This window comes from Engystomops pustulosus, chromosome 6 (genome assembly GCF_040894005.1).
Source record: "Engystomops pustulosus chromosome 6, aEngPut4.maternal, whole genome shotgun sequence".
NCBI classification, from domain to species: domain Eukaryota; kingdom Metazoa; phylum Chordata; class Amphibia; order Anura; family Leptodactylidae; genus Engystomops; species Engystomops pustulosus.
In genome coordinates, this window is record NC_092416.1 from 146,236,560 (window position 1) to 146,245,500 (window position 8,941).

Genomic DNA, 8,941 nt, shown 5'->3' on the forward strand with positions numbered 1-8,941 from the left:
TGTAATGTATGACCTGCAAAAATGCCATATATTGCAATACTGTAGTATTGCAGTATATGGTAGGAGCGATCTGACCATCTAGGGTTAATGTACCCTAGATGGTCTACAAAATAGTGAAAAAAAAAAGAAAAAAAAAAGTTTAAAAAATAAAAAAAATTAATAAAATATTAAAAGTTCAAATCACCCCCCTTTCCCTAGAACGGATATAAAACATAACAAATAGTACAAATCACAGACATATTAGGTATTGCCGCGTCCCAAAATGCCCGATCTATCAAAATATAAAAACAGTTACGGCCGGCGGTGACCTCCGAGGTGGGAAATGGCGCCCAAATGTCCGAAATGCGACTTTTACACCTTTTTACATAACATAAAAAATGAAATAAAAAATGATCAAAATGTTGCACAGACCTCAAAATGGTAGCAATGAAAACGTCGCCTCATTTTGCAAAAAATGACCTCTCACACATCTCCGTGCGCCAAAGTATGAAAAAGTTATTAGCGTCAGAAGATGGCAAAAAATTTTTTTTCTTTTTTGTACACATTCGTTTCATTTTTGAAAATGTATTAAAACACAATAAAACCTATATAAATTTGGTATCACCGCGATCGCACCGAACCAAAGAATAAAGTAGGCATGTTATTTGGAGCGAAGAGTGAAAGTCGTAAAAACTGAGCCCACAAGAACGTGCGTTTTTTTTTCAATTTTTCCACATTTGGAATTTTTTTTCAGCTTCGCAGTACACAGCATGTTAAAATAAATAACATTACGGGAAAGTAAAATTTGTTACGCACAAAATAAGCCCTCACACAGGTCTGTACACGTAAAAATGAAAAAGTTATGGATTTTTGAAGTTGGAGAGCGAGAAATTAGCCGAAAAACCCTCCGTCCTTAAGGGGTTAACTAGTATCTGGATACAGTCTTATCTCTCAGACTGGCATTCTCTCATAAAAATATAATTTTCAATTTTTACATCATATGTACTCTGGGGGTATTTATCATAAGTCCCTCAGGCACAGACAGATACATATGAGGCTTTGGCCTTCTGATGTACCCCGTGGGCAGCTGTGCAGCTATTTTTTCTAAATCCTACCTGAAATAAGCACAGCCAGTGGCGTCTCACATTTATCACGTTGTACTAGTTGATAAAGTAGTCATTTGGAGCACACAGTGAAAGTCGTAAAAACCAAGCCTACAAGAAAATAGTGCAAATGTGTTTTTCACCAATTCAACTGCATTTGGATTTTTTTTCCTGCTTCCCAGTGCACAACATGGAATATTAAATATAGTCACTATGAAGTGCAATTTGTTAATAAAAAAGTTATAGATTTTTGATGGTGGGGGGTGAAAATTATGCAAAAACAAAAAAGGGCCTGGTCGTTAATGGGTTAATAGAGCAAAATATGAGCATGTAGTGAAGAAAGGAATCCTAAAATGAATAACTGGACTTGACTAATGTCTGTAGGGGTGAGGACTAGACTATGGAGAAAGGCCACCAACAGAGGTAAGATAACTGTGGAGTTACAAGTGTCCATGAGTGAAGGAAAGTCTGTGCGTACAACTGTTACCCAGATGCTCCAGCAGTCACAGCTATTCGGACCAGTGGCAAAGAAAAAGCAACTGTGAAAATGGCTTGTCAAACCTCAGGTCAAAAAACTCTATTTAAAAAAATATCTTTTCTATATAAAATATGGAAGGTTATGTATTACATCTGCCTGAAAGTAGTGATGTATAAGAAAATCCTAGAGGATAACCTCCTGCAATATGCAGTATTTTCATGGCATTGATAATGTTTCTGTTGGTAAATACCAGCACCCACTTTTACAAACTGGAGTGAGTGGGGAAAACATGCAAAAACAAGCACAAAATATTTGCAAAAGTAAGCCCCAAAAAGTTGCAAATGCCCCCTTTTCAACTCTGAAGCCAGTGTGCAGCCTTTATAGATCCCTTATATTGGTAAAGATTTATTTCCTGTAAAACAAAGATCCTCAATGTAAAGGGCAATTTTCTCATGTAAAATCAGACTCTCCAACAGATAGGGTTGGGGGTGACAAACTTGAACCAATTTTTTTCATTTCTTCCATCTTTTGGAGTATTTGCCTTTTACTATGTATCTTTATGTTTGTTCTGTGCTGTTCCCATATTATTTTGATGCATTTGGGGGTGTGGTTCAGTTGTCTAATGACGTTAAGACTAATCTGCCAAGTGCAAGGTTTAAGAAAGTAAGGAAAGTAGAGAAAAATGGCAAAATTACACTGCATTTAGACGTGGTGTAGAAAGCAAAGCAAGTTCTGAAGACATATTTAAAGATGAACCATATTTGACAATCTCTTACAAAGCCAGCTTAATAAATAAATTAAGAAATTTCACCCAGTGTGCGCATAGGAAGTCAGTTCTTCCCATAAGATGATGTGTCAGTTAGATGGTCTTTTGGTGGACATTACTCCAACCAATCTTAAATATTAATCATATCTTTATAAAAGTAAATACAAAATACAAAATGAAAGTACACAAGAATCTGGTTACATGCTGCTTAAATAAACATGTATACATCATAATATACTCTACAAACAGTAATAAAGATACAAAATAACTCTTTCCTTCAGTTAAATATACACGTAAACAAGTCAAAGTATAACAATAAAACAGCATTCTTGCACAGATATAGGTTTTCATTTGTGTCTAATGGTTATATTTTTATATATTCTTTTTTGGTAGCCCCTTTGGGGGGCCATGTTAGAATCCGGAGCTCAATTGAACTTGACATAGTAGTTCATTAATGGCAGAGCTTGAGAAACATTATAGTCGACATCAGTCTTAGATTTGTCACTGTTTACTCATGATGACCATGTCACTTGACAGAATTTAGAAAATGAATTACAGATGGGTGAATTTGTTCAAATTCGTTCGACCCGATTCTCCAAATTTTTTGAAAAAATTAAATTTAACCCGGATCGAATCATGATGATTCACGTAAAAAATTGTATTTCCTGGCTGCAGAGAGCCTGTAGGGTGTTGTAGAACATTGTGCCATGCTTAAATATGCATAGGGAGCGTGGTTTGGTCTTCAACAATGCTGTGTTTTAATATGATACGCACATGACAGCCGCCGCTCTTAGGATCGCTTCACTCTTCAATTCCATGGGCACTTACAGAGGCCAACTTCCCCAAATAAGCGAAGCAGGAACGCAGCCTGACAAGGTAACGTCTGTGCCAACTCGAAAGGACTGAGCTGAGGGCCAAGATACCACTTTTTACATCAGATGATTCCTAGATTACGACAGAACCTGTTCTGTTAAACCCGGATACATGTAGAAACCCCCCAAAAGAGTGGAGAGGGTGTCGGCAGTAATTCTGCATTGACGTCACTGATAATTTTTCCCTTCATTTAGTCCGTCAGTGTCCGCCAAAAACAAACAGGAGTGGATCCAGAACAGAAATGACCAGTAAATGCAATATTAGCATGTCCTCTGTTTTCTGTATCCACTCCTGCTTCTGGCTTTTAATCCTGAAGCTTTTCCTTCTGACAGATGAAATGAAGGGGAAAACCAAACATAGTGACAACGTCATAGAGTGATGCAGAGTGAAAACAGCATTATGGAAATCACAGGGTCAGTTGGCAGCAGCACGGGTAGGCAGCAAAGTGGCAAATTGACAAATTATGGAGCTGGAAGCAACATGGTAGTCCACAGAGCGGCGCAATGAATTTGAAGTTTGAAATGAATTCGAAGTTTGAAATGAATTCAACGTTTGAAATGAATTCAAAGTTTGAAATAAATTCGAAGTTGAAATGGCAGTAGTACGTGAGTGATGACTGCCAGGAATCCTCCAGTCAGACCTGACAGAGGATGGACAATGGCCCATATAGGCAGCTGCTAACTGTCTGCACAGTATTTCTCTATAGTATGCCAGTTGTTCCTCCCTCTCGGTAGCTGTAAAAAAGGCACCCATTTTTGACTGGTAGCGAGGGTCCAAGAGGGTGGAGAGCCAAAAGTCATACCTATGCCGGATGTTGACTATACGGCTGTCACTAGTTAGGCAAAGCAGCATGCTGCGGGCCACCTGTCCAAGTGACTCTAAGGGACTCCCGGCCTCCATCTTCACTGTATACTGCCACTGTGCTTCTGAGTCATCTGCCTCGTCTTCTTCCTCCTCCGGATGATCCTGCTCCTCCTCCCCTTTTCACCTGAGTAGAAAAACCCCTAATTTCACCAGACTCTGCTTGTGCTCCAATGTCCTTCTCCTCCAGTTCAGCCCCCACCGGACTCATGTGGCCATAAGATGTAGTTGCCACTTCTCCAGTGTCCTGACCAGACAGATTTTGCAGCATCTATTCCAGGACATGAAGCAGTGAAATGTCGCTATTCATCCCGCAGTTCTGGCAACTGACAAATAACGTGGCCTCTTCAAAGGGCCCGAGCAAACGGCAGGTGTCACAAATGAGCTGTCAGTGGCTGACATTAAAGTTACACAGGGGAGTACTCCTGTCCGCTTGCATCATCAAAAAATCATTAATGGCTTTTCTCTGTTCATACATACGGTCTAACATATGGAGGCTGGAATTCCAACGGGTGGAAACATTGCATATCAGCCTGTGCTGAGGGGGGCCGTTCTGCCATTGCAACTAGAGGAGGGTGTGCTTGGATTTGTAAGAATGGCTGAAGTGCATGCACAGCTTTCTGGCCATTTTTTAGAATGTCTTGCAGATGGGTGGAAGACTTCAGAAACCTGTTGACAACCAGATTGAACACGTGCACCATGTAGGACACCATGTTCCTCACATTGTCTGTCACCATGGTTCCAATTTGCAGTTGTTGCAGAGAAAGCCACACATTGATTTCTTGTTGCATGACGGAGCAGCTCCTCCCCTGTGTGACTTTGCTTGCCCAGGCAAACCAGGTGTAGAACTGCGTGACACCACTGTGCCCTGCACATGTGGTATGATGGAGCAGCACTTAGGCTTGTGGATGCTCAGGTGGTGGTGGAGAAGGAGGAGGAGGACACTGGCGCAGGAGAAGCAGTTTGACAACGTAGTTACAGCTCCACATGTCCGCTCTGCTGTGCACCTTGGAAGAAACTGATAAGCTCAAGGACTGGCCCACCTTCTTTTCTACATATTTGTGCAGGTCTGCCTTTTTGGAAAATTATTTTGGCTTGGAACTCTGCACCTCGGTTCAGCACAAGCCATTAGTTCTCTGAAGTGTGCAGAGTCCACAACTTGGAAAGGGAGGGACTGCAGTACCAACAACTTGGACAGGAGCATGGTTAGCTTCTGCAACTTAGGATGACTGGACCCACATCGTCTTTTTGTAATCGCCTCACTCAACTACTTGAGGGGCATCTGGACCGGGAGATGATGTCAAACACAAACAGCTCCCTTCAGGCGAGGTGCTGGAGCTTTGACTGGCTGAAACGACATGTGTGCCACTAGGTGCTGCTGCCGCTGCAGGTGAGGGCTGCTGACATGCTCCTGGGCCATGCTAACTAATTGTTGTATCTGACAACACCCACGGACTCTTGGCTGGGGTTGTCAGATGTTATATCTGAGGAATTGGATGACCTAGTCAACCAATCAACAACCTTTGGGTTGTTGATCAACACACTGCCGCTAGATGACAACGGCAGTTCTGGCCCACAGAGTCACCCCTGCTGCGACGTCCCCTAACTGTGCTGCGACTTCTGCCTGCTCCACCTGCGACCTTTCTGTCTGACATAGTGGTTAATCAACTACGTGGATTTAACACGTATTTCTTGCTCTCAACTTTAGCAACAAAAAGTATGGAAATTTGTGTTATACAGATACCCCACAACGGACACCCTGTAATTGGAGCGAAAATCACTCTATAATCCACATGGATTTCACATGTATTTCTTGCTCTCAACTTTAGCAACAAAAAAAGTATGTGAATCTGCATTATACAGATACCCCACATCAGACACCCTGTAATTGGAGCGAAAATCACTCTATAAACTATGTGGATTTGACACGTATTTCTTGCTCTCAACTTTTGCAACAAAAACGTATGGGAATTTGCGTTATACAGATACCCCACAACTGACACTCTGTAATTGGAGAGAAAATCACTCTATAAACTTTGTGGATTTAACACATATTTCTTGCTCTCAACTTTAGCAAGAAAAAAGTATTTGAATTTGCGTTATATAGATGCCTCAAAACGCACACCCTGGGAGAGGAGCAGAAATCACTACAGCAGCTGTGTGGATATGACACAGATTTCTTCCTAGTTGCTTCAGTAACAAAAAGGAACTGCTATTTGGGGTATACAGATCCCCCTAAATGCACACCCTCGGAGAGAGGCAGAAATCACTACAGCAGCTGTGTGGATATGAAACAGATTTCTTCCTAGTCGCTTCAGTAATAAAAAAAACCCTGCTATTTGGGGTATACAGATCCCCCTAAATGCACACCTTGTGATTGGAGCAGAAATCGCTACAGCACAGTACAGTAAAAGCAGCTAGACGTTACAGACAGCACATGCAGTGTGAAATGCCGAAATTGCAAATGGCTGACAGTTTTTATAGGGCTGTGTGACATCACATAAGCCTGCCGGTCACTGATTGGCTTACAGGTCTGCACATGTCATCAAGGGTGTTCCTTTCTCCTTTCCCGAGTTCTCTGTCCCGTGTAACATGTTGTGCTCGCTCCCATTTAGCTAAAGTGGAGGGGAACAAACTTTGTTCGCACGAATCAGCGTAAACTTCGGATTCATGACAAATCCAACTTTCCGTGAAATTCGGATTGAATTACACTTCATTCGAATCGATTCGCCCATCTATAATCTGAATCAACCCCATCTAAATGAAATGATATTGTCTATATATGTTGTGTCAACCCTTATTTAATAATAGAAATAAATTCTGTGCTTATATCACATTGGTTAGTCAGTCAAGCCCATAAAATCATTAGAGAAGAAGCTCCGGTGGAGTGTAACCACATAATAAATCACTAGAGAAGAAGTTCCTGCAGAGTCTAACCACATAACAAATCAGTAGAGAAGGAGCTTCAGTAGATTCTTACTGCTGCTTTTATTAGGTACTATGATCTTACACCATTTAACTTTACTGTTACATAGGGAGGCACAGGGCTCTCGCTTCCTACTTTTACTAACTAGTTACTACAGCCCATTCCTTTCCTGCAGTGAACCTGTAAATTCCATGTCTGTCTATCCTCTGTTTATTATTCTGTCACAGTATGATGTGAAATATTCCCAGCAGACGAGTCCTATCTCCTATACAGGATCTCTGATCCACCCTTCAGGAGGTTTTTTTTGCCTGAAATGAACTTTGACATTATCTACTGTCACTTTAAGCTTGTAATATATATCTGACACCATGGGATTTAGACAAACTTGTCAACTAATACATTTTTTGCCTATGTCTGTGATTGCGTTTGTTAAAAATATAATCTGATTTGCCTTATCAATAATTGTTGTATTTTCTGCTTCTTGTCCACATCTTAGATAAAACCTGGAACTTCTGCCACAATGACCTTCTTACACAGTGGGGCTCATTTACTAAGGGTCCGAACGCCACACTTTCATCAGGTTTCCCGAATATTTCCGATTTGCGCCGAATTGCCCCAAGTTTGTGGCACACGCGATTAGATTGTGGCGCATCGGCGTCGGCTTGCACGCAACAGAAATCGTGGGCCATTCGACAAAACCGCGGAATTTAAAAAACGAATTGTGTCGCAAGATCAAGCACTCACATGCACCAGGAAGAAGAAGGTAAACTCTGGCAGACCTCGGCGCACCATCTTAGTGAATCGCGGCAGACCCGGATCCTCGTTGGACAACGCGCCGTGGGATCGTGACAGATCCGGGTAAGTAAATGTGCCCCAATGTTGTTGGGTTTTGGCTGTCCTTTCTTCTGTCATATTGCCACATGCTGAAATTAGTGTACCTTCATCTCACAGACAGGATCTAAAGCATAAATCTGGTCTGTGGAGTTTTACTCTCTTGGTTTAAAACTTGGACCCCAAGTACTGTATCCAAGAGATGCCAACAGATGATGTTGTGTCTATAAATTCCCCTTTAACCGACTCAGACACATCCTTACCTACTGGTCAATTTTACATGTATTTTAATATCTCATGCACTTAAAAAATTGGGGTATAAATGTGCTGGCACATAAAATAATAAATAGAGCTTAGATGTTGAATGCCTTGCTGACTATAATCCATACTGGCCTTCATTTATTGGGCTGCACTTCCTACATACTACATACTACATGATCACTTCAGACGTGGCTTAGAGGTAGCCTTAGTGGTACCTCAATTTATTCAGATTTAGTTCAAATAAAAGGCAACACTTTTTACTGTAGGGCAGATATGGTAAACAATTAAATTTAATTTCTTTAGATACCTAAAGGAATTGTCCAGGAATAACTATCTATGGCCTCTCCGTATATTCATTTGGATTGGATTCTATGGGAGCCGCCACTGTAGTTACAGCTTCCAGCCACAATGACTCTGTGATCTCAGTTTGTGAGGGACCAAATAGCTGATCAGTGCAAGGAGCTGGGTGTGGCTAGATGTTGGACCTGTCTTAAACAGGGAACACAAAGCTGAAAGCAGTTGGCTCCATGCTATCTGAAGAGGTTGCAAGACAGTTACGGCACCCATTCCCTTTTGCTGGAGTTGTGGTTATAGTTACAGCTTTTGTAATTATTACCCCCCACCCAATCACATATTCATTGCACCCCTGAGGAAGCCACAGAAGTGGTGCCGATACTCGTGTGGAAGCCAGCCCCCACGGACACTGGACATGTCAAGACTACTGTATGGTATATTTTTATGTTTATTAATGTATTGTTGTGACACTTTCTGTCAGGGTATTAGGGACAGTATTTATTGCCATTCTGCCCTGGACACAAGTTTACACTTGATATGTGTTTTTTATCACATCACTCTGCTTTTTC